The 24,149-nt window shown below is 35.9% G+C and overlaps 1 long non-coding RNA gene across 1 annotated transcript; it reads left to right on the plus strand.

The window, feature by feature from the left end:
• The first annotated feature begins 205 nt into the window (after window positions 1–205).
• On the plus strand, window positions 206–22,144 carry LOC104468788. The gene is made up of 3 exons (XR_727625.1): window positions 206–246; window positions 18,978–19,128; window positions 21,919–22,144. It is a non-coding gene; the product is annotated as an uncharacterized LOC104468788 (long non-coding RNA).
• The last annotated feature ends 2,005 nt before the right edge of the window (window positions 22,145–24,149 follow it).

The raw sequence follows: 24,149 nt of genomic DNA on the forward strand, positions 1-24,149 counted from the left end.
TAGCACTGGGGGGGGGAAAAAAGGCGTTCAAGAAATACTGTTTCTTACTGAAATAATCGAAAGGAAAAAATCCTAGTGACAAGATAGGGCAAACGTGCTTGCATGCAAGCCCCCTCACTTGTTCTACGTAGACTTCAGAACAACACCATGCAGCATCCCCTTACGGGTGCAACCTGCGTGGCACTGCCGAATGTGGGCATGTGTCCCCAGCTCTCCTGTGCCTTGACTTTTATGTACTTACAGCAGGTAAGTTTGCTTAACTTTTTTCTTTTCCTATAGTGTCTGCTTTGTCGGCATCGTTTGGGGGATTTGTAATCTTGGAGATATTTTTTTGTGTGAGTAGACTGTATAAATGTCTTCCTCAGTATGGAGTGAATGTTGTGCCTGCACTTAAGAATGGTGAGAGTGAGCAGAAAATATGTTTTAACAGAGCATCAAGCCTTTCCTTTTTTTTTTTTTATTTTTTGTGCAGTGTCTTTAGTGTTGCTGTTTATAGATGTTTAACACGGTACTTTGACTGCATTTCTCGTGGATACTGTGTCAGAGTTTCAGCCATAAAGGACTGTTCTTTATTCACTTGCAGGCATAAATTATACTTCTAATGTAAATGTGCCCAATGGCAATTTTGTTTAAGCCTTCTTTGAAGCCAGGAATTTTAAGTCTGTGTTGAAACATGCTGCTGATTAAAATCAAGCTGATTTTTAGTTCACCAAAAAAAAGAGAAAAATATTAAAAAAAAAGATTTGTAAAGCTATATGTGTACAGAATTAACACTTCTACCACTGAAGTATATTGGAATGGGTTTAAAAAAAATGTTCTGATATCAGCAAAACAATACCAATTTCTAGTCCATTTTTATGTTTATTCATTTAGTATAATTTTTGCTACTAGGGTCTAGTATTTCTACCCCTCTCCCTCCCCAAATTATTTACTAGTTGGTACTCTCTCTCTGTTATAACATGAAATAAATAACTGGATAATAACACATCATTTTTTAAACTAGTGTTTTGGAATCATCATTGTATTCTGTCTCTTTTACAACTGAGTCTGCTGTTATTGAGAGTCATCTAGGAAGTATGTAGAGCTAAGACAGAAATATGTTATCATGCATAAATGATTAATCCTGTTTATTCTGTTACTTTCTGTTGAAAGTTCAGGGAAGAAAATTCTTGTGCCTACTGTAACAAATAGGGGCATTTCTTCCAACTTCCACTACAATAGTTTATATGCATATTGACTTCCAGGAAACAGTCTCTTAACTTTATTTCTGTTTTTACAAATGCCTGCAAGATGTTTTACAGTATTTCTTTTTGTTCTTAAAGATTAAATAAAAAAGATTTAGAGCATATTTTTCTTTTTGAATATTTATTTTATATTACTGCTGAAAGAACAGAACTCAAGTATTTACAGGACATAAACCCTTCTATAGCTTTTTTTCTCTTCAATGGTGTAGTATAAACCATTTCTGATTTACAGCCAAGGAGAGCATAATTAAAGATTCTTGTATATGCCCTAGATTATACATGTATGTGGGAGGGATTCATATGTCTTCAATTAAAATTTGCATCAGATAAATACAATGTTTTTAATATGTAAATAAATTGTGTGTCATAATTAATATGTATGTTCTTAGTAGTTCTGTATTCTGGATACGTTTTGGAAATGACATTTATAGAGCAGCTTTAATGTTGCAGTGTGACTTGTGCACTTACTGGTTGTATACAAAATGTACTCCTGTATTTTGTTGGATTTGTTCCTTTGAGTTTGCCAAACAACAGTTTCTATGTTAAAGATCCAGCTTTTGAAAGGAAAAATGTGAATTAAGGTGAGAGGTCAACATGGCCACACGAGGAGCTGATAAAGGATAACATAAAGATGAGGTTAGGTGCTGTAATAACCTTCCTGTGCGAGCTATTGCAGTATCATTATGCAAACACATCTATAGTATGGCACTGCTTTAAGCTTTAAGAAACTGTGCAACCATAATGATTACTTTAAAATAGTGAATTCAATTCCATCTATTCCATTTGAGAGAAAGATGAGAAGTGATTGCTAATGCACTTTACAAAGTGCTATATCTAGTGGATAATTTTTAACTCTTTAAGTGGATTAACTGCCACACTGAAAGTATTTTTTTTTTAACTGTTGGCTTTTTCATCTCGTTAATCCTATTGTCAGTTTAGAATCATTCTGCCTCTACTAATCACAATTAAGTTTAAAAGTCATCCGAATTCCTGATGATAATTTTGGCAGGTTCAAAATTCTGTGCTTGTTGCTTCTTTTGATTGCTGGTTGGCATTTTAGTTATTCTAGATTCCTAGAGAGTCAGATAATTATTGTGTTATTTCAGATATGATTTATTGTTTTATGTATTTAGTTAAGCATTTCTTGAGAGACAGTTACTTTATCTCAAAATTTTTCAGGAAGGAAACTGTGTTGACGTTACCTATGAAGCTAACATAACATGGTTCTGGTTTTAAATAGGAAAGGATAAGAAGTGGTTTATATTTTTAAAAAACATTAATAAACTTTTACCATGACAGTCTACTTAGGATTTTTTTTCTGTTTTTCCCATATCTGATAATTTCTAGCAAAGCTACGGAAATACCTGTTTTGTGCGTTTAGTGCAAATATCCCTATTTCACTGCAACTGTAAATATTTTTCTCACTCTAGAAGGTTGTCTATTGATCTTAAATACTGGTAACCTAAAAGCTTTATCTGGCAACTTAATAACTAGTGATTCCCCCCTGCCTGTGGACCTTAGGATCAGCAGTATATAGACATTATGTGAGCCTATCAAGTGTTTTTTTTCCTTTAAAAATCGCACTTCATTTATGTCTGCTTACTTGCACCTCAATTAAAATGAATTCAGACATTTGTATTACAGCTGAGCTCTCTCAGTTGTTAAACTTTGCTATTTAGAATCTATGAAAAAGTTTATTCTCTATTTTTGTGTGTATCTGCTAAATCTGCTAGTATAAAACATTGAAGTTTTATAATTAGATATATGTCTTTCCTGAGAGACTATAAAAGGCATTATGTTCTTCTCAGGATGGGCAAACTAGTCTTCCTGACAACAAATATTTATGTAGCCATGAGGATGGTAGTTTTCTGTGGAGCTCTACTAATGATTTGGGAAAATCTGTGTTTTGGTAGTCATTTAAAATTGGCCATTATTTATTTGCTAAACTAACACTGCTTGGTCACTTTGTTTAGTATAAATGGATAAATTGTTTTCCACAGTGAACCAACAGAAGTGCTCTACTACTTTGTCCCAATGTTAGAAACTTAAGCATTTCCTCTGATATCTTCCAGATTATGCATGTATCTATTGTTTTAAGAGTTAACTGAGGAACTATTTTTTTTTTAAAACAGTTTGTGCATAAAGGATGCTTTACCTAAAAACATTTAAAGCTTAAGCGTTGAAAATAAAGTTGGAGATAAGGCCTAGTTCACATTATAGATTGTCAGTAGGATATTCACTTGAAAAAGACAGCACTAACTGAAGGATGCTTCCGAGTTAGTTAAGCTATTTGAAATGGTCTGAAATTATTTGGATGTTTTTACTAAGATCCTTCTAAGGTTAGGAATCCAGAAAGAGTTTTCAAACAACATTAAAACCAAAATGACTGTGTCAGGGGCAGCAACGAACTGAAGGGAGGATATGTGGTTTTGATTTGGAAGTTTTTACTACGTCATTATAAAGATAGGGACAATTGGGAAAAGTGTTTGGGTTCGAATTTGACCTAGCGTCAATATTTAAAGATACCAGAAAAGGGAACGCAGATTCATAGTGCACCCTGTCGTTTGGTGATATTTTATGGTGTTAGAAACAGATAAATACATTTGTTTTCTCCTCCTTAGTACAACACATCAGTGCAAGAAATGATTTCTGACCACAAGCTTGCATCCAATGCTAGTGAAATAATATTTGCAGCAAAATTTTGACTGCCCATACATTGGGATTTAGCCTATATTAATGGAGGCTTAGTTCTGTTAAATGGTACTTCCCCATGATATGTGTTTGCCTGACGTAGGGTTATTTAGTTGGTATTTTCTGAGTAAAACAACAAAGTCAACTGTTTTTTTGAAACATCACATAATATTCCATGTCATAGTGTACAGTGGTGCTGTCATTATTTAAAAATTGGTAATTTTTTTTTCTGTTTAATGATGATAGATGTGCTTTGTTTTAAATAGTGAAGTGGTTTGTACAAAGGGTAATTCCTCTTAAATGGAGCAATTGCTCATAGTGGACATTCACAGATCGAAAACAATTGAACTGAAACTTCAATATCAACCTTTTCTGTCTTTAACAAGAAAGTAGTTCACGGTACAGCTCTCGTATCAATGATGAAAAGAATCCACCATGAAAACAAACAAAAACCAACAAACCCTCCATCTCTACCCCAGCTATTCCATTAGTGCTTACACGGTAAATTAGTGTAATTTTATTTGGGCCTTAAGCATTATGACTATGGAGAAAAGCTGAATTCCCCACTCAGTTACTTATGTTATGCTTCTGGATCTGATGATTTATAGGAGTCTGAAAGACTTTTTATCACATTCTTTCTTCATGGCTTAATTCAACGTTGATTTATTTGGTAGCATTTTCAATTGATGTAGTCAATAGTGTCAATAACGGAATGAGGATTAGAGCAGATTATCTTTGTGCTAAAATTGTGTAAAGAATTAAAATGGATGAACAATTCCTGGATACAGTTTACCTTTTTTCATGGAGCACAAGCACATCAATTGCTGAATGCCACCATTGCAGTTACAGTTCTAAGTATGTGTCTTTTGCATTTTATGCTTTAATGAGTCTTCGAAGGATCAAGTATGGTAGTTGAATTCAATAACTGATGTTTATGATGACTCTGTTCAAACCTATCATGAGAACACTACCTTTCTTTACCTAGTCCATTTGTAGTACTTTGTGGCTCTCCTGTAAAATCAGTTAATCTGACTTAAGCTCATGAAAATTTTAAACATCTGTTAGCTTACAAATTGGAGTCTTTGCACAGTTTTCTTCCCCAGTCTGCTATTTCATGGCAATTTTCATGTGAGAACATAAAACCTCTGCTTATGATTGCATGAGAGAGAAGAAGTCCACATTACTAATGCTCACTCACCATCTGTTTTTCTTACAGTTGGGCCTTGAATAATTGTCCAGTAGCTGATGGACTGAGGGTAGGCAATCTTTTCAGGGTTTTCGGATTCATTTAACCAGCTGCACTGCCCCAAGAGAAACATAGTGCTTGTTTATTCGTATGTGTGGGGTTAAAAAACTGTAATTTGTCAGATAAATTAAGACAAAAAAAAGGAATTACCATGCTACAAACAGTATCATGTGGATGGATTTGCACCTAAGGGGGCAGTGTGACACTCTTAGGGAATTTTAGTGTATGAATGAAGCAGACCTCAAAAGATGGGAGTAAATTGTTGCATCCCAAAGTACTGTTAATGGAGAAGTAAGGAATGATGTCTTGATGTGCTGTTCATCTTAATTAGGGTAAATAAGATCATTTGGTATTCACCAATAAATGTCAAAGCTGGTATTTGAGATCCACCTCTGATTCAAGACAAATTTAAATGTTTACATATCTTTTGTCTCACAAGAGCTGTTTGGTTGTTTTCCAGAGACTAATGAGAAGTGGCTTAGAGCTCAAGTGCTGTAGCAGTTCTCATTCTGAATGAGAGCTAGTTGGGGACATTTAACTGCAGCCTTGTCAAACAAGGTCAGTCTCCTTTCACAATAGCAGAGGAGGTGCATTAGTTAAGTACTCCCCTCTTTAAATAATAGAAGGGGGGAAAAGAAAAAAAAAAAAAGAAAAAACACCAACCCTCAGCCCCCAACCAACCAGAATCAGTTAAGAAGGTTCCTTGCTGCTCTGGAATAAAAGAGCAGGAGCAGGTGCAAAGGAGCTTCCATGTGGCAGAAGCAGGTGAATATTTTTGGCTTAGAGTCATTGTTTTTGTAACTGAGCTCTCTGAACATTTTAAAACACTTCAGCTGAAAAGTGATGTCTGAATTTTCTGTTGTGAGCTATTCATAAGTTGTCACTCTTCATTGATATTCGCTAAATATGTATATGGATGGTTATTTTCTGAAAAAATATCTGGTGTGGTATTTCCAGGTATTGCCAGGGGAGGTATGAGTGGTTTATTTAAGCAAGGTTTTTTTCTCAGGGCAACTAGTAGATATTTCATTCTGTTTGTTTAGATTTTTTGACCCATAGCTGTGCAATACTAGACTGTGAAGTTTTTTGTTTTTCAATGTGTGTATTTCTGAACTGGTGAAGAAATACTTATCATCATGTTAATCTTAATTCTGTTTAAAATATTTTTGAAATATTTAATAGGTAGTATAAATGAAAGTGATGAAAATTGTGACATTAGAATTTATCACCTTGCTTTATAGAGTTAGAATAATGTTAGTGGAAAGGAGAAGTCAACACCCTCTAAGAATCCTTCAAGCTTTGCTGCCTTTTAAAGGTGTATGTGCGATTGATTTATCAGTTTTTAAGTGTGATGTGTAGAACAAGAGCTCTCCTGAGGAACTCCTGTCATTTCTCTGCTGGCATTGCTCATTTACCTCTGAGTTGCCTAGTGGAGCGCCATTGACTTCTTTTACATTTTGCTTCCCCTCCTACTCTGTCAGTGCACCAGCCCAGTGAATTTAATTAGAGAAAATAGCATATCTAACGTCTGTAGTATCCTGACTAGTTGTATCTGGGCCTTTGGTCTTTTGCACTGTAGCAGGCTCCAGCTGTGGAGAGATCTCACTGTGTTTTGATCCTGCTCTTTCTCGTTGTGTTGAACACATGCAGAATCAAAATTAGATACTGTAGTAAGAACTGAAGCATTCAGTGAATTATTTTTTGTTCACAGTGAGTCACTGTTTTTTATTTTTTTTCCCCAGACAAGGAAAGAAAGTGTGTGGTACTTTCAAATTGAAATATTTAATGAATAAGAATATACAGTGCTTTTGTCTTAGACCACTTTCTTAATTTACCTTTTGACCTTTTATATCAAAACACACCAAAAATTGTTGGTTGTCTTATCTGTATCATCTTCAATATGCCTTTTTTGTAACTGTGCATAAATTTAACAGTATCATCTCATATACTTTGAGGTGTGTATATGCTTATCATATGCCTTGCCTCAATTCTTTACTGACTTGCACTCACATTTTTATCATGTTGTTGTTGTTTTGAAGGCTGCTGCTTTGGTTTTGATTCTCATAGCCTCTTCTTTTAAAGCTATCTTCATTATCTCTGCTGTGGCCAGTAAGCCAAATTAAATAGTCAATTACAGGATTGATTATGGGCATGAAGCATTCTTCACAAAGAAGGAGTGATAAGGAGTTTTAAAATATAAACTTATGTTCTCATAATGGCACCACCTTTCCGAAGACAGTGTGAATTTAAAGTATTTGAAATAAGTTTCAGTAAGCATTACACAGGGAGACAAAAAAACCTGTTACAAGTTCTCCCAGAGAATAAGGTCTTGTCAAAGCAGAGCCAGTGTCAAATTTTGGGGGTGAAAAGAAGTCAGGCAGCCCATATATTCAATGAGTGTCCCCTCCTTTCTTCAGCTTTTTTTCCTTGTCAGTTATTAGTCTTATCTCTGGAATGTTACATGGCTGCATAGCTCAATTAATGCTCCATGGCAGGAGGAGGAAAAAAATGTCTCTCTCTTGTCAGAAGAAAAGTTATTTACTTTCAAAAGCTGACAGAATAGCACTGCAGGGGCTTCATTTATTTCCGTTCAGAATGTCATTATTGTGTAATGCAGAGGGACTTCTGCATGCATTGCAGCCTTATTCTTGTAATCTTTAGTCTGCTGGATGGCGGCATGAGCGTAAAATGGCACACCGGAATGTTTCCCTGTTCTGACTTCAGCTCGTTCACTTTTGCAAAACTGCATTCTAAGTGTCTTAAATATTTACTGTTTAGATGGTGATAAATTCATTTGTCGGTGGTGCTGGTACTTGATACATTCAGAATCATGCTCTGGCCTAGCTGAAAGACTGATTGTATCCTTAGTTACCTTTATAATGCGTGTCATTTTTCCTGATGGGTAGCATATAGTTTGAGACTGCTTTTTCAGCATTACTGTCTCTCTGTCATACTCTTTAGTTTTTCTAAATATAGCCCCAAAAGGAATATTTTAATGGCAAATGTTTTATAAAGGCTACTTGCTGTTTAATTTCGAAGTCTGAAAAAAAATTGAACTTTTTTTTTGTTGTATTTCGTGTACTTCAGAGACAAGATAAGTTCAGTGTGTTTTACTGCAAAAATACAGGAGCATTCAGAAATTGCTGTTCCAAGAGTTTCAGATTTTTTTTCCCCCCCCTTCCTGTTGCTACCATCTTTTCCAGCTCCACTTAGAATACCATGCTTAGCACATGCACATGACGTTGCCTGTTACTCTGGGGAAAGATTTTTGATATTCCTACATTAAAAACACTGATACAGCTAGTTTCAGGACTTCATCATGCCTAGATATTGCCCTTCTTTCTGCCTGCTCTTAAAAAAAAAAAAAAAAAATAAATGCTCCCATGGAAAATTACTTCATTTGGAGCAGAGTCACCTTTTCAGTGATGATTTTTTTTGTTGTTAAGACTAACTCCACTTTCAGTAGGTTTTTTTTCAGTTTCTTTTTCAGTTTAAAACTAAACTAACTAAACTAGTTTCAGTAAACTAAACATTTAAAAAATTCAAAATCTCTTCATTAGTATTAGATTTTGTTTGAATACAACCTGTCTTTAAATGAAGGGAAAAGGATTCTGCTTCTAAATGGGCTTGCTTGCTTTTTTCTTCCTTTATTTGCAGACATAAAATCCAATAAATTTCTATTGCTTTTGCTGGGCTTGAGAAAAAGGAAAGGAAAAGTGCAAGGCTATTGGGAAGTGTCAAACACGGAGAATGAAGAAGTACATTTCATAGCAGCCAATTCCAACCCCAAAATCCCTGTTGTGCAGGAAGGCTTTCCAGCTCACACAGGAAATTCAGCCATTGCACAGCATCGTATTAATGATTTATACACACCACACCACTGCTTTTGTTCACTAGCAGAGCCGGGTTGTGTTAATAAAGGAATTTCAGGGAAAAGGGTCCCAGCATGCTGAGTTGTTTTGCTCAATGCAGTGGATGCTGCCTTCATAAATCAAAGGAATTTAGTGCTTTGCAATCTTTCAGAGCTGCTGAGGGTGGGTTGCGTTGGTTTGGTGGTTTGTTTGTTGTTTTTTTTTTTTTTTCCAATCTAATTCACCTAGGAATATTTTCATTTCTTTTCTATAAAGAATGAATGAACTACTGAATGAGATCTATCTCAGCTGTTTTAGGCTTGATTGGTTTGCTTCACAGTGGCATTATACTTCCATTTGTTTTCCATTTGGTATTTATGCTTTATGGTGTTGTCTATGGAAAGAGGCTAGCATGATTTTATTAACATAAAGAGATGCAGATCACATTATAGTCTGTCTTGTTTCTTAGCTAACTAAATAAAATGTAAAGGCAAAATGTGTTTGTACTAAACAAAGGAATTTTGTATTATTTATCAAAAAAATTACTAACATTCAAGCATTTATAATTTTAAAATCAAGATAATTTTTTATTGGCAAAACTATGCTTGCATGTGCTCTTGTGATACATGTGAGTTTTAATTTTCAAAGTTGTTTTTTTAAATCTGGAAGATTTGTTTCCTAATAGCAACTACAGGATTGGGTACTTTAGTTTTGTATTAATTCACATAATGATTCTTTTCAAATAGTGGATCAGTATTGATATTACTAAAGAAAATATGTGTCTACATTTGATTATAGAAGTGAAGATGAAGGATTTTTAAAAAGCTCTCAAATTCTGATGTGAAGTAGATTATTAAACCATGTTATAGGACACTCTCCTAGAAAATAAGCATGTTGATACTTATAATCTAATCTTTCCATTGCTGCTTTACAAAAAGGGGTGGAGGTAGAAAATAATTACAGGGAACATGTTTTGCCATCAGAGGGAATCTGGCTTTCCAAGGGAATCTTAAGAGTTTGTGTTACATAGCAGGCACTGTTTTTCATCTATTTGAGTCATTCAGAGTCCTTGACTGAGGTAGCTTTGCGTACAGAAAATGTGACTGCCCTGTCCTGGCTTTTTTACAATAGAAAATATGATTCCCTCCTGGCTTTATGAAAGTCAACAATGTGGGAAGCAGTATTGCAGAAGTTAAAGCTACTTATTGCTGAGAGGAATTTTTTTTTAAGAGTTTGTTCTGTTGTCTGAAGGCAGGTAAATACTGCCCTCTCCATTTTCATCACTGGTTTAAATATCACAGATTAATATAAGACAGGTGACCAGTAAATGAGGTTTATGTTTATACAGTACCATCTTTGTATTTGTTTGTCCTCTATTATTTGGGTGCATGAGTGTTTCATTGTATTTAATTATGTCTGTGAGGCACAAGACAACAGTCAACATCTGCTCTATTGTTCCCTTGGTTTACAGATAGCTTTGATGGGCTGTTAATCTATTTTTCAAACAGAACACAGGGAAACAAGCTGCACCCATATTATGTAATTTTGTAAAGGTACATTACGTAATTAGTTGTCTAGTATTTGCACAATAATATTTTATTTTGGTTTAATAAATGCTACTGCATTAAAAATATATCATTATCTCAGGCAGTTTTTATTTAATAGTGAATTTCTAGTTTATAATATATGGGTTAAGTTGATTTCACCACTACTGAATTGATTATATTTAAATATAATGCTTTTGAGTTGTGAATGTAGTACAGAAATTAGAAATGTGTAGTTACTTTCCTTTATTACTGGAACTGCTACTGATGAACTCTTACTGGTTACAGAAAAAGTATTAATTAACTTTTATTTTTGTGCAAAAGTTTACACAGTTGCCAGAGCATCGGTTGGGAAGGCAATGCTCAAACTGCATTTACTCTCGCAGACCTTACTTAGGGCAGAACAGCCCTCGATATTCCTCTGCCAGGAGAAGTTGTACTGTACAAGCAGGGAGACAACACCATGGAACTTGACTCTTCTACAAACGGATTTCCTGTTGGAAGAGGGCTTGTTTCATTACCTGTTTTGAATTTTGTTTGTGTGTTTGTTTTAACATACCTGTCAACTGGTTTAAGGTTCTTTTTGTAACACTATGTCCACTATGCTCTCTCAGGATGGATGAAGGTATATCACTGGAAAATTCCAACTACACAGCATGCGAATGGGTTTGCCTCAAAAATAAAATGTAGAAGAAAATTTTCCAGATGCTAATCATAAACAAATCATTAAATTAGGCCTTTTGTAGGTTTTTTTTATCATCACAGAAAGTCACCTGTTAAACACGTTTAAGAAAGAACATGAGTTAGTAGCATTTTCATGGGTATTGAGCTGCCAGTATATACTGTTATAGAGCTACAGCTATCTATAGCTGTTTCTTACATAGGTACATTTGAGGCCTTTGAAATGCTGTTAGTGTAATGTGGTTGTTTTGCATACACAGGTTTTCCATTGAAATAAATTTGTTCGATGTTGTTTTAGCATTAGCTAAACTACTCCTTGTATGTACCTAAAGAACTGAATTCAAGGGGGAAAAAATGTAAAAAAAGCATAGTTACCAAGAAAAGTGTGCATTATTAACTCATGTAGGACTGATGTTCCAGGTGCTTGTTTAAATGTCATTTTGCAAAATGGCACTCGGTTTTTAGCATAGAATGAAAATACACCCCTTTTTTGTGCAAGGACTTGTTAGAAGTACTTTGTAATCTCCCTCTCGCCTGTCCATGTGCATCAGCAGCAAAAGCTGTGAACATAAAACGGGGATTTCAAATCTGTTCCTTAAAGTGTCAGTAAATGCTCCTCAAGAGATTTGGAGGGTTACACCTGTGGTTTTGACTTCCCACAAACATGTGACAAATGGGAACTCAAATGGGAACTTCTAAATACAGTTGTCTAAAAACCAAAGGAATGCCAGTGCTGTTTTTAGGGAACTTTGTTTTCAAGGTGTTTTCAGAAAACTCCTTTGGGATGGAAGGGGCGGTGGAACTGTGGTTTTGTTTGGTGTTTTTTCTGTAGTGTTTATGGCTAAATGGTTTGTTGGGGTGTGTCTGGGTTTTAGGAACTGCTCGTTATAAACAAACACAAATGTTTGTATACAACCAAACCATGCAGGTGGCTTCAAATGCGTGTGAGGGAATGGAGCATTCTGGGCTTTTTTTTCTGGTATGCAATGCAGAGATGGATTTTAATGGGAGAGAAAACCAGGATCAGAATTTCTGCTGGGATAGATCAACACGGTTTATTGGCTTCCACTAAGGATGTGCTGTAAAAGTAATGCATTGTACAGTTTATGTGCATTTTCTCCCATCATCATATTCTTGTATATTTTGCTTGAGAAAAGTTTTAAGTGCTTATTTACACTAAAGTTATGCAAGCGATGTGTGCCCACTTCCAGCAGAAAATGAACTGTTTTATGGAAGCTGTTTGGGAAGGTGTTGCTTTCAGAGGTTTGTGAAGGAAGCTGAGTTACAGCAGGCGGCATCTGACCTGTGATAGTGGTGGACACTGGTTACTTGCATAGCTTCCCAAGGAGTTAGGGCTACGGAGTACAAAAGTGTTCAGTATTTTGTTTGTATGATCTTAAAGAGCTAACCAGGGCTGGACAGTAAAGGATAATGATTCAGGAAGTCTAGCTATTTTACTAGTACCACAAATGGCCGAATAGATCAGTAGACAACAACAAAGGTAGTTAACTTCCATTGCTTGTGCAGTAGCCCTAGATTACACAAGCAGCTAAGGAAGCACGCTGTGAAGCAGCATTATCATTAAGAAAAAATTTGAAGGAATTATAAAAACCTTTGAAAATAATTTCTATAAGAATTCACTAGTCTCAGCTGACTCATTATCCTGAAATCTGACAGTACTGTAGAAGCAGTGTCATTGCAATATCAGAGACATGTTCCAATAGTAACATTTATAATCCAGATGTACAAAAGTTATGTTTGTGGGAACAACTCAGTGCAGTTCATGTTTGTTAAGCAACATAAGTAAAAACTTGTAGGGGAATGTTACATTTTTTATTTTATTTTTTTCCTGGTGTTCAGTAAAATGCATTTTGGTGTGTTGCTTTTTTTCTAAACAATATCATGGGTTGCATTTTATGGGTTAGGGACAGATCACTTGAAAAATATTGAGGAAAGATAAGATGCTCTTAGTCAAAGAGTTTGAGTTAATTTTTTTATGTCTGATCCTCTTTTGTTGCACTGCAGGAGAATTGGGCACATCTCAGGTCTTAAAAGGAGACTACTTAGTCTTTGTCTTAGTTCTTGCAGCAATAAAATCTTACTCATATGCAACTAATAACCGTAATATAAGCTAAATTCAGCTAAAGTACTGATTTCAATAAAAATAGAAATAATCCTCTTCTGTTGTCCATCTCTGTACAAGTTTACACCTGTCCTTTGCTGTTGCCCTCCTGGGGCACTGACAAAGGTTGATTAAAACCTAAATGAAGGGAAGATTAAAAAGGCCATCCTTTCTGAATTCCCTTCTAGTATCAAATGGAATTAACCAAAAGTAAAAAAGTTGATAAGTGGATGACAGGAAAGGCTCTTACCATCTGGCATTGATACAACAGTGTTCTTCAGTGCTCATCTTATCCTCTTCTGTTATTCTGATCAGTAGCACAATCCCTGAAGGTTTACATTGTTCTGAGGAAGTTGTGAGAGGTAACACTGGAAATCAAGTATGCACATGAATTCAGTACCCACTGTGGTTGCTGCAGAAAATCACCTGTTTGATAGAGTAGTTATTTAGGACTGGAATGTATAATGAATATGTAGAATATTGTCTAAGAGGTCTTGGGGGAAAGGAGGAAAGAAAACGTGATTCTTTTTTTTTTTTTTTAAGATGAAATCTATTTACTGTATTACCAGGAAGTTTTCTTGAAGCTTAATCCAGGGAACTTTACTCTTTCAAAGTAGTTTCCCTGTGTATCAGCTCTTTACATGAAGGTGCCTGCAGAGAGTACGAGAGCAATTCCACTCATTGACCTGACCTTGGTCGCAGACCCTTAGTCTGTGGGCAGAAGAGATCTAACCCGTCTCGGGAAAAGGCAGGTACTCCTGTGCTATGTAATCTGTTGGCTGGATAAGCCATGCACAGCAGCTCCTGTAAGACATCAGACTGAGTTTAGGAGTGGTGGCTGAATTGCTGAACATTGGATTGAGTGTGTCTCCAAACGGTTGCATTAGGAGATACCTTCAAGACTGAACAGGCTTCAGATATAAAGTACCAATGAAGTTGAAAAAGCTTTCTAACTTTGTGGTATTCAGATTTGGACACAAACTTTGTATCAACTGTAGCTTCTAATGCTTTCAGCCAAAACCTGCCTGCCTTAGATGCTCCTAGCTTGTAGTTCTTGGCTAAACTTCAGTACTTAAAATCTGTTGCTGATGTCTTGAATAGAGCTGAATTATAGCTTGCATTACATCTATTGCAGTCAAGTCTTGATATTTAATCTCTGGAGAATGTGAAACTTGTCAGTTCTGAGCAGAAATTCCCTCTGATCCCTTTAAAGACCTGGAGGGTCTTTATTATTTTGGGGTTTGAATAGGTTATTTCTCCAAGGCACCCTGTTTACTTAGGATGTCTACCCTGTGCTGGTTTCTGCACTCAGACCATTGCACTTGGCATAGTAGGGTGCTTGAATGATGTGTTTATGCAGGCAGGAGGCATGATTTAATACCATCTCATGATTCACCATGCAGTTCTATTAATATGAACTTTACTCAGGGGAATGAGTAGCTGTTCCTTGTCAGCAAATCCCGTGTGTATTAGGGGAGTGAAGTTGTATTGAAAGATCCTCACAGTGATACTCTGCTGTTCCCAAGGGAAACAAGTGAAAACTGTACTTTGATGAATAATGAATGTGCTAATTGGGGTCAAGAAGAAGTCATAGCTTCCTATGATACAGCAGTCAGAGTAGCCTGACTACAGCAATAAAGAGAAGTCTGTCTGACCAGATTTGGCAATAAAAATATGTTGCTATCTGTTCTCTCCACTCAACCAAAGCCTGATAGATGACAGTGACAGGCAGGTGGCTTGTCTGTTCTAGAATACACCGTTATGTGCCTGAGATCCTGTTTCATGCATGCTGGTGTCAACAAGAAGATGGCTGTGAACTGATACAGAGTGAGACTGGTTGTGTGCTCAATTATTGGCAAAAATCCTGTGTGGGATAGATGATAATCTATCATGGCATTTCTTGGGTGTATCAGTAGGATTCATTAAGAGTGGGTATTGATTAGGAGTCAGTCTCTTCCTGATTTGCAAGGAAAAATATGTTTTATTGCTGCTGGTCTGTATTTGCAAATGAATGTACTCCAAGGGGAAGATTACAGCTTGTTCCTATCTGTTGGCAAAATACAGGCAAAAATACGTATTTCTTGGGCATCTTATAGCCAGCACACAAAAGAGAAGAACATGTGAATGAGAAGGAAGAAATGTGAAAGTACAGTAGTACTACATATTTAGTGAAATACATATATGTAGCCTGACTTTTTAAAAATAAAGGTATGTGTGGTACTGCTTATCATTATGCTGCTGGAAGATGTATGTCATTTTCAGTAGTTTGGCTATGTAACTACATGATGTCAAACAAACATGATTTCTTGAAAGTGTTCTACATTTCATATAAAATTTTCCTAACTGTTTAACTTCACATGAATTGGAGGCTTATCTCAACTTTTTAAGATATAGCAGATAAACTTAAGAGCAGAGTGGTGAAAGGTGTCTGAAGTAGCCTGGAGATGGGAGAGTTTGTTCTCAAAGACGCCAATAGTGAAAATACAACTGATTTTGTATGCTATCCAGCCAATAGGAATTATATAGTAAAAGCCAGTGTGGAACTCTGTATAAAAAAGGAAAACAATGTGGTGCTCATTAAGACATAAGAAACATAGTGAAGACCTTTACAACACATCTTCAACATTGTGATTAAGTGGTAGCGTATGCATGTCAAAATCAACTCTTGGTAGTTCATGGAATCATAGAATGGTTTGGGTTGGAAGGGACCTTGAAGATCATCAGTTGTTCACAGTAGTAGCTAGGGTAGGAGTACACTGAAGTGAGTCCTTGAAGGTGATGGCAGGTACTGCACAGTTGCTGAAGTAGTAAAAGCGTGTGTTGTGGGGCAATGCAAGGAGGGAAAGGAGAAGTGATCTTTGTGGGAGCAATCTGCTCCTAATAGGTAAGGTAGTTTTCAAATAGAAACTTTAAGTTCGTAAGAAAAATGTGTTAATACCAAATGTGCTGAATCCCACAAGTGTTCCACGTAGTTGAAAAAGATGGGCTCTCCCATTTGTGAACACTTTCTATATCCTTGCTAGTGTAAACTGAGATGCTTAATAAACTCGACAAACGCTGACAGCATCCACAATACTCGTATCAGCATGAGATCAGTAGATGTCTTTGATTTCTATATGTGGTATTTTCTACTTCAAAAGTCACTAAAGTATCCATGTTGTATTTTGGTTCTGTTGTTAAGTGTAATGGGAGTTGGCTGGGGAATTGATACTTGGAATGAACAGCTCCTACATGTACTTCAAGCTTTGCTTGAAAGAGTGGAATTGAGTCAGCAGCTGAGAACAAGGGTCAAGTCTGGAGAGGGCTTCTGGTGCCCTTGAAGAGCCTTTTGTCTCAAATGGTTTTTGCAGAAAGGTGGAAATGCTCTTTGGAAGACAAGTGTAGTAGTTATGAAAGTGGCAGCAGTCATGGTTGGGAGAGTGCGGGAAGACGTGCAGAACAGCGTTTTCTACCTACCAATATTTAATTTAATGCCCTGGGTCTGCTTACCTCAGGCAATGCTAATCAGTGGCAGCTAACCTTGTCTTTTAGAGCATGCATGGTGCTGATCTGGTACTGATCTTTTTAGGGACAATAATCTAAAGTTGCTGTGGACAATGGAAACTACCAGGAGACTTGGAAACTACTTTATTCTCTCAGTTCTGGGTTTTCCTTTACCAGAAAACCACTGAGAAATCTTAAAGAGAAAATTGAGAGGATTTGGAGAATAGGAAAGGTGGCCAGAAAAATGGAAGGCTTGAAGAGGAGCTTAAAGCAATGAAATATGGTATTGCAAAAGCTATGAAGAGGGTGCCAAAGTGGTACTAGAATTATTTATGTTTTGTGAGAATGGAAAGTTAGGCTAATGTCAAAAGGAAGTAGAAATTATTTGAAGCTTATTGGTGTTGTATAGCATTTGGAAGAACCATCGTTTGTGGTATTTTGAACCTAGATGTAGACATTAGGAAGAATTAATTATTTGTCAGAAAGATGGTCTGAATAGATTACTTCTGTCAGGATCCAATTAGAGCATACATCACTGATTGGCACATGACTGCATTGCAGGGATCTGCCTTTTCCAGGCAATGTGGCTCTGGAGAAATTGCTAAAGTCTTTTATCTTGAACCATAGCAAAACTAGACATCTGCTTTTGTCTGTGGGAATATTTTGTTCATTGTCTAATGCTCCATTTAGGTATTATATGCAGGTGGGATCAAAACTTTGACCCTTCTTGCATAGTTTTTATTTTCTTGTTCTACCTGAATGTGTAGCCCAGTTTCAGGCATACTTCTGGCTTTATTTCCTTCTCGGTACATCCATAATGTAGAGTAGTCTCTGTTTCCTTCCCATTTCAAATGACTTTTTAGCAAGTCTGTGATGAAGTCACTATTAGAACACTTCTGTCAGTAGCTTTAGTTCTGTGCTAAAGTATCAGATTATGGCATTAGACTGCTGGGCCTGAAATACGTATTTTATGACCTTCTACTAGTTCCTTAGCTTGCTTAACCTATGCTGTTCACCTTTAATACCAGCTTCTTTCTGGGAGTCAAGTTTATACCAGGACTATTCTGTCAGATTTTGGAAGTTTGATTGTTGTTAATTGTAGAATAATTATAGTCTCTTATGTTAACCAGTTCAAATAATATGTTGTATTATTGGTGCAAGAATAGTCTTTAATTAACAAGTTTTATAAAGGTGTGTATTGCACGAGCTTCTTGGCTATGATTCAGGTAGTATCAGCTGGGATTTTTCAGTCCAATGTGACTAAATTCTTATATTGGTGCTAATTTTTAAAACTGCAGATTCATTTTCATAACTAATACCTGCCTTTTAGCAAAATTCTGCAGAAATTAAAAAAAAACAAGATGGTATAATTTATTTCTGTATAGATGTATTTTATACATAAAACTAGTTGTCATGCATTTTCTTGTTCTTTTCTCATCTTTCATTTTTAAAATCAGTTTTCAGTTTCAGAAAATATTTTAATGAAAAAAAAAACCCTATGGGTTTGGAAACATAGCTGAAAGAAACATGCCCCCTATTAGCATACTGAAAATGGCTTAATGTCATTTTTTTTTTTTAAGCATTACAATTTTCTAGAGTTTAGTGCAAGTGCAATGCTCTCCCCTTTTCCACCCACACACAATTTTTTGCAGGGAGTAAGAATCCTGGAGTAGGCAGGACGTAAGTAGTGTCAACATCAGTGGCTTCAGACAGGTGATTGATGTGCATAGTACTGACCGTTCTGGATTTGTCCTACCAAAAACATTTGGGCTCGTGCTTAACCTTAATCATGCTAGAGGTCCAGCTAAAGTGAAACAGCATTATTAGTGTATTTAATCCTCTTCTGGCTCATTCTCTGAGTCCTCAGCACTCTTTATGGTCAAATTTCATGTATTCAATATATTATTGCAGAACAGGAGTGACCGTTAATGCTAACTAATGGTGAACTGTAAAATGTAAGACAAATTTTCTTTTTGTGTGGCTGGGAGGGAGAAAAAAAATATGTTGGTATAAACTGGTGAAGCTGATGTAGTTGCATTGGCATAAGTTCAGAATTTGGCATGGGGCGGAGATGTGAGTAAAGCTGTATTGTACTTCTGTGGTTTTGATTCACAGAGGTTTGTGCGAACTTAGGTAGCTGGTGCACACATGGGACATCATCAAAGAGCCCAACCAGAAAGTCAGAGCTTGGATTTGGAGTGCCGTATGGCTATTTAGAAGCATGTTGTTATAGTGGGGCAAGCAAAACATCCTTTCATTAAAACAGGTAACTACAGTTTATTTTCAAAGTTTGTTTTTATATGTTACAGTCTGCAATGTAGCAAATATAAATGCATTTTAGATGTTTGATATTTTCATTATTCTAGAATGTTTATACTGCTTGCAAAGGACTGGAAGGGTCCTCCTGTAAGGTGCTGAGTTCAGACTGCCGCTACTACTGGCATTGTATAATTTTCTTTTATGGGCTATCCTTTTTTGTTACTGTGGATTTAGAAGGCAGTGCTGGACCCTCACTTAGCCAGCACTAAAATACTTTTTAAAAATACTTGGAAAATATTTGCAGCCTAGATTTATTCATAATTAGTTTTTCCTTGATATTTAGTGGGTCAGGATTGTCTTTGGCTTAAACAGTCTCTCTCCTGCTGTTTTCTTCACTGTTAACAGATTGTTTTGTTAGGATAAACAAATAAGACTTTTTTTTGGTTCCCGTTACAACGTAGTTGCTCCATTCCCCTGAACAACACAGAAAGGACTTTCTCTACAGCTCTTTTAGTAGAATTTGACCTTTTTTTTTTTTTTTTTTTTTTTAATGTGGATGAAGGGAACTGTATGGTATTGTTTAAGAAATTAAGAAAATTAATTGAGAAATAAAATTAAGAAATACGTATGATAATTTGCCTTTTCAGATTTGCATCACACTAGGAGCTCAAATTCCCTGAACAGGTACAAAGAGGTTCTGCTTTTCTTCCTCCCAAGTTTAGAACTGAAGTTTCTGTTAAAAACAGAAGCATGACCTTATGTTTTGTAAGGTATTGAATTTCATCCCATTTCTATTAATGCAGTCTGTAAGATTGAGCAATTCTTTCTATATAATATTCTTATCCTTCTCATTCTTGACAGTACCTTCCAACTTTATGTCATTAGGAATTTCATCAGCATGTTGCCTTGTGCCAAAATTATTAATGAAAATGTTAAGCAAAAACTGTCCCAAAACAGATGACAGAAAAGCTTCCCTTGAGCCTGTGCTTCCCTGTACAAGTCATCTTGCTCCTTAGATTTTCTAACATCTTATCAAGTACATACATGCTGAAACAAAAAAAAACTACTAGGTATTTTTCAGAGCAAGTTAACAATCCTTAGTCCCACTGGAGTTATTTGAGCAAAGCTTGCAGAGAATCCATTTTATAATTTCCATTCCTAGGTGAAAGAAATCTTCTTTCTATTCAAATGCAGCTCACTCTGTTAGACTAAACAAATAGGTAACAGTTAAAATGAACTTTTTTTTTTTTTTTTTTTTTTTTTAGAAATGAGATTCTTCTAAATAAGTTGTAATGGCAACTTGCTTTCTTGTATATACCTTTTGTTTATGTATTTCTTGCATGACAGTTAATAACTGGTTTTGTATTGGAATTTATGAAAATCCTTTGGCCAACCTGCAATGTGTCAGTGTACTGTGTGCTTAATAATTGAACTGCAGGGTTCTGTTCCTTAATAAGAAAAGAGCAAGATATATGATTAATAGCTAAGCATAGTCAGATAACTAGTGTGAACAGTATTATCCCCAGCAGAAAAGTGAAGCAATTCTGTAACAGGAGATGGAACTAGGTAAACACCACTTCATCATGTGACAATTGCTGTCCTCGTTGGCAGTCTCTCAAAGGAGCATCAGAGAGGGTCACAATTCAACATCTAAAGTTAGAAATGGTGTAAGGCTGATAGTAGCGCAGGCCAACATGCAGTTGCTAAGGTAGATTTCTAAATCATGCAACACGGCTGCCTTGATACATGAGAATCAATTACTGAAAACCTTTCATGATGGTCAAAATGTGACATTAAATAATTGAGTATCACATCAAATCTTGTCTGCAATTAGTTATCTAGAAAAGTAATTATGCAACAAAATCAAGTAGCTGAAATTAGTGATGTGAAGCACCCTGGTTATTCAAAGATTGTAGGAGAGGATTTTTTTTTTTATTATTTGTAACATGAAGTTTTATGCATCTAACTAATTCTTTATTGAATTTTAAAAATTTTGCTCAATTGTAATTCATGTCATTAGTTGTATCTGCAATGGAAGATGCATTGCACATGAAACAGGTGTTAATGACGAAGTTTGTTTTGTCTAAAGTAAACATGATTAGCTGTGGAAGAGAATGTCTTGCAAATAGTACCTTAAAAAGCAAATCTGTTTTGTTTAGGGGGGAAAACAGCCTGAATTTTGTTTTTTTGTCTCTTACACTAAGAGTGTAAGTTTAATCGAAGAACAGATATGAAATACTCTAAAGGTCAAATTCATTCTTTTTAAAAAAGCTGTGATAAATGTAGCAACGTAGATGTTGTGAAAGGTTAGAAAAGCCATTGAAATATAATTTGCACTAATATAAGTAGCTAGCTTGCATTAGTTAGCTCAAATATCCAAAATAACCAAGGAAAATATAACGAATCAAAACAGCATATGTATCCAGTGTACCAGGCTTAAGTTTAAACTCTCCCATGAATATTGTTTAACAGCTTATAAATACAGGGAAACATTTATTTACACAATCATGATTATTTTTTAAATGGCTTGTGATAGTAACTGTTGCCATATATGTGCCAGAACTGATAGGAAAATTAATCGGTAGATCTGTGGAGAAATTGATCTGTATGTGTATAGTACTTAAAAATCTGAACTGACAAAGGGTAGTTGGTCAGTCATGTTACTTAAGCTGGTCCCAAAATAGCACCTTCCTTTTTTGGTAGAGTTAGGTTTGCAGCTGTTGTCTCTATCTGTTGTCTCTGAAGAAAATTTTAACATTAAGAGTTGCTGACGTCAATTTTTTTCTTTTTTTTACAGCTGATGTGGGCTTTGCCCCTGACAGAAGTTATTTGGTTCTAGCTCTGAGTTTGGAAGAAGTTGGTATATAGATTTTCCCCTAACTTTCAATTGATGTGTTTAGCTTTAGTGGGAGTAATACTATCACTTAAACCATGTTGTCGTCTCAAGGAGTTTTGCTACATCCATATGGAGTGCCAATGATTCTGCCGGCAGCACCATACTTCGCTGGACTTGTTCAGGTAATGCAAGGCCGCTTCCAACAAGCAACTTAAGTCTAGTGCACTTAGAGTAATAATTGGAATTTTTGTGGTTCAGAAAGCAAACACTTTTAATACAGGCAAAAGCTCTCATGTAGTCAGTGCAAAGACAGTAGGAAATCAAAAAGATGGATCACCCTAATCTGTGTATTGACATCTCTCATGGCTGAATAAATGGTGTAGTTGAGCTATATTTGCTTGTATTGATTTGTCTGCTGTTTAACATTCATGCCTTTGCTTCACGAGGTTGACCACAGGGCAGAGGATTTGCTATCCATTCTAGGTTTCTGAGGGAGTCAGCATTCCCACGGCAGGTCATAAGACAAAGTAACTTACCATGATGTGTTTAGGTTAAGTGTTTTAGCACAGCAAATATGAATAGTGTTAAATATGCATTCATTCGTATGTTATGCATCACACGGAATGAAAAAGGGTTTGTGTTGTTGTGTGTATAGAAATATATCACCTTCGCAGAGTATTTGTGCACATCATATTAATTCTTTTGAGCCCTGAAAGCGTAAGATTTTGCTTCAGGGCAAGAGCTCTGTATTTTAGAAGTTAAGTGGCAATTACTAGATTTAGTTGTTGTTGTTGTGCTGTCTGGTTTTGATTTTATTTTATTTTTATCACAACTTGTTATTACTGAATTTTCTGCTGTTAGATATTAACAAAGCAGAAAGTATTCTGGTGTTTACAGTATTAGAAGACGTTATTAAAGAATTCAAGTAACATTTCCAAGCACTGACAAAATGAAACAAAACCAGTGTACCTTATAAATGGCAGTAGTTAGATATTATGCATTGAAGAGTCAAGAGAGACACTTGTGTATTATGGCATTTCTGTGTCACACCAGTGATCAGTCAAATTAACTGCGGAGGAGAGGCAAATTTTCATTTTGCTCCTTTACTACAACAGTTAGCTGGTGTAGAGGGGCAGTCACAGCACAAAGCAGATTTCTTTCCGTACAGGTTCATTTGCTAATCAAAGACTGAGTGTTGTGTTCTTCACTTCAGGCTTAATATCAGACACATATGTCTGAACCAGAAACACAGCATTGCACAGTGGCTGTTATCAGGTATTGAAAAACTGTGTCTTCTGGGACATGCAAGCTGATGCTATTTTTTTATGCAGTGAGACGCTGTAGCACACTTGAACACATCAAGCAGGCCTTCACATCCGTTAGAATTTGGGGGTGAAGGTCGGGCGCTAGAGCTCAGTCAGACCCTGTGCCATCCTGTCCAATAAATAATTACAAGCAAATCGTGCCTTTCACTCTGTGCTGATTGATGTTGAAATTGCTTTTGAAAGTTCTCATAAGTTCCTGTTATAGATTAAGTGCCGGTATAGGAAAAATAACTGCACCCAACTGAAATGGGTGAATGTAATCAGGTTTAATGGACTCGAGAGCTTGTTGGGAATTAAATAACTATTGATTTGTTGGAAAGTTGCTGTCATTACAAAATGCCACTCTGGACACATTATCCAAGCAGATAGATTAGAAGAAAGGGCCCTTTGAAAATTTGGGATGCCTTATTTCAATCTTTTTTTTTCTTTCTTTCTTTCCTTAGAAAGATAAATCCAGGCCTGTGCTACTCCGTTAGCATAGGTCTAAAATAGTCAAGCAATAAGAATTGTTCTACAAAAAAAATAGGTATGTTTACAGGTACAGTTGAAAAATATTCTTCATATGGATACTTCTCTAGTCTCTCCTCTCCCTCTCCCTAATGTCATAACTGAAAATTGCATTTTGGAATCAAAACAAATGTTTGAATTATTGTCGTAGTGGGTGAACTAGAACATTACATGGTTTAACCACTTTCTTGCCCCAATTTTTATCTGCATTTGCAGTATCTGCAGTCAGTTTTTGATACTAGAATGCTTATTGTTTGTCTCTTAGGTTTACTCTGTCAAAAATAATGCAAAGGACACTTGATAGGCATATTTATGTCATCATCTTCTAAGCAGTAATTATATAATGTTCAAAACTTTAAT

The sequence above is a fragment of the Pterocles gutturalis genome, unplaced genomic scaffold (assembly GCF_000699245.1).
Source record: "Pterocles gutturalis isolate BGI_N339 unplaced genomic scaffold, ASM69924v1 scaffold14690, whole genome shotgun sequence".
Classification (NCBI taxonomy): Eukaryota; Metazoa; Chordata; class Aves; order Pterocliformes; family Pteroclidae; genus Pterocles; species Pterocles gutturalis.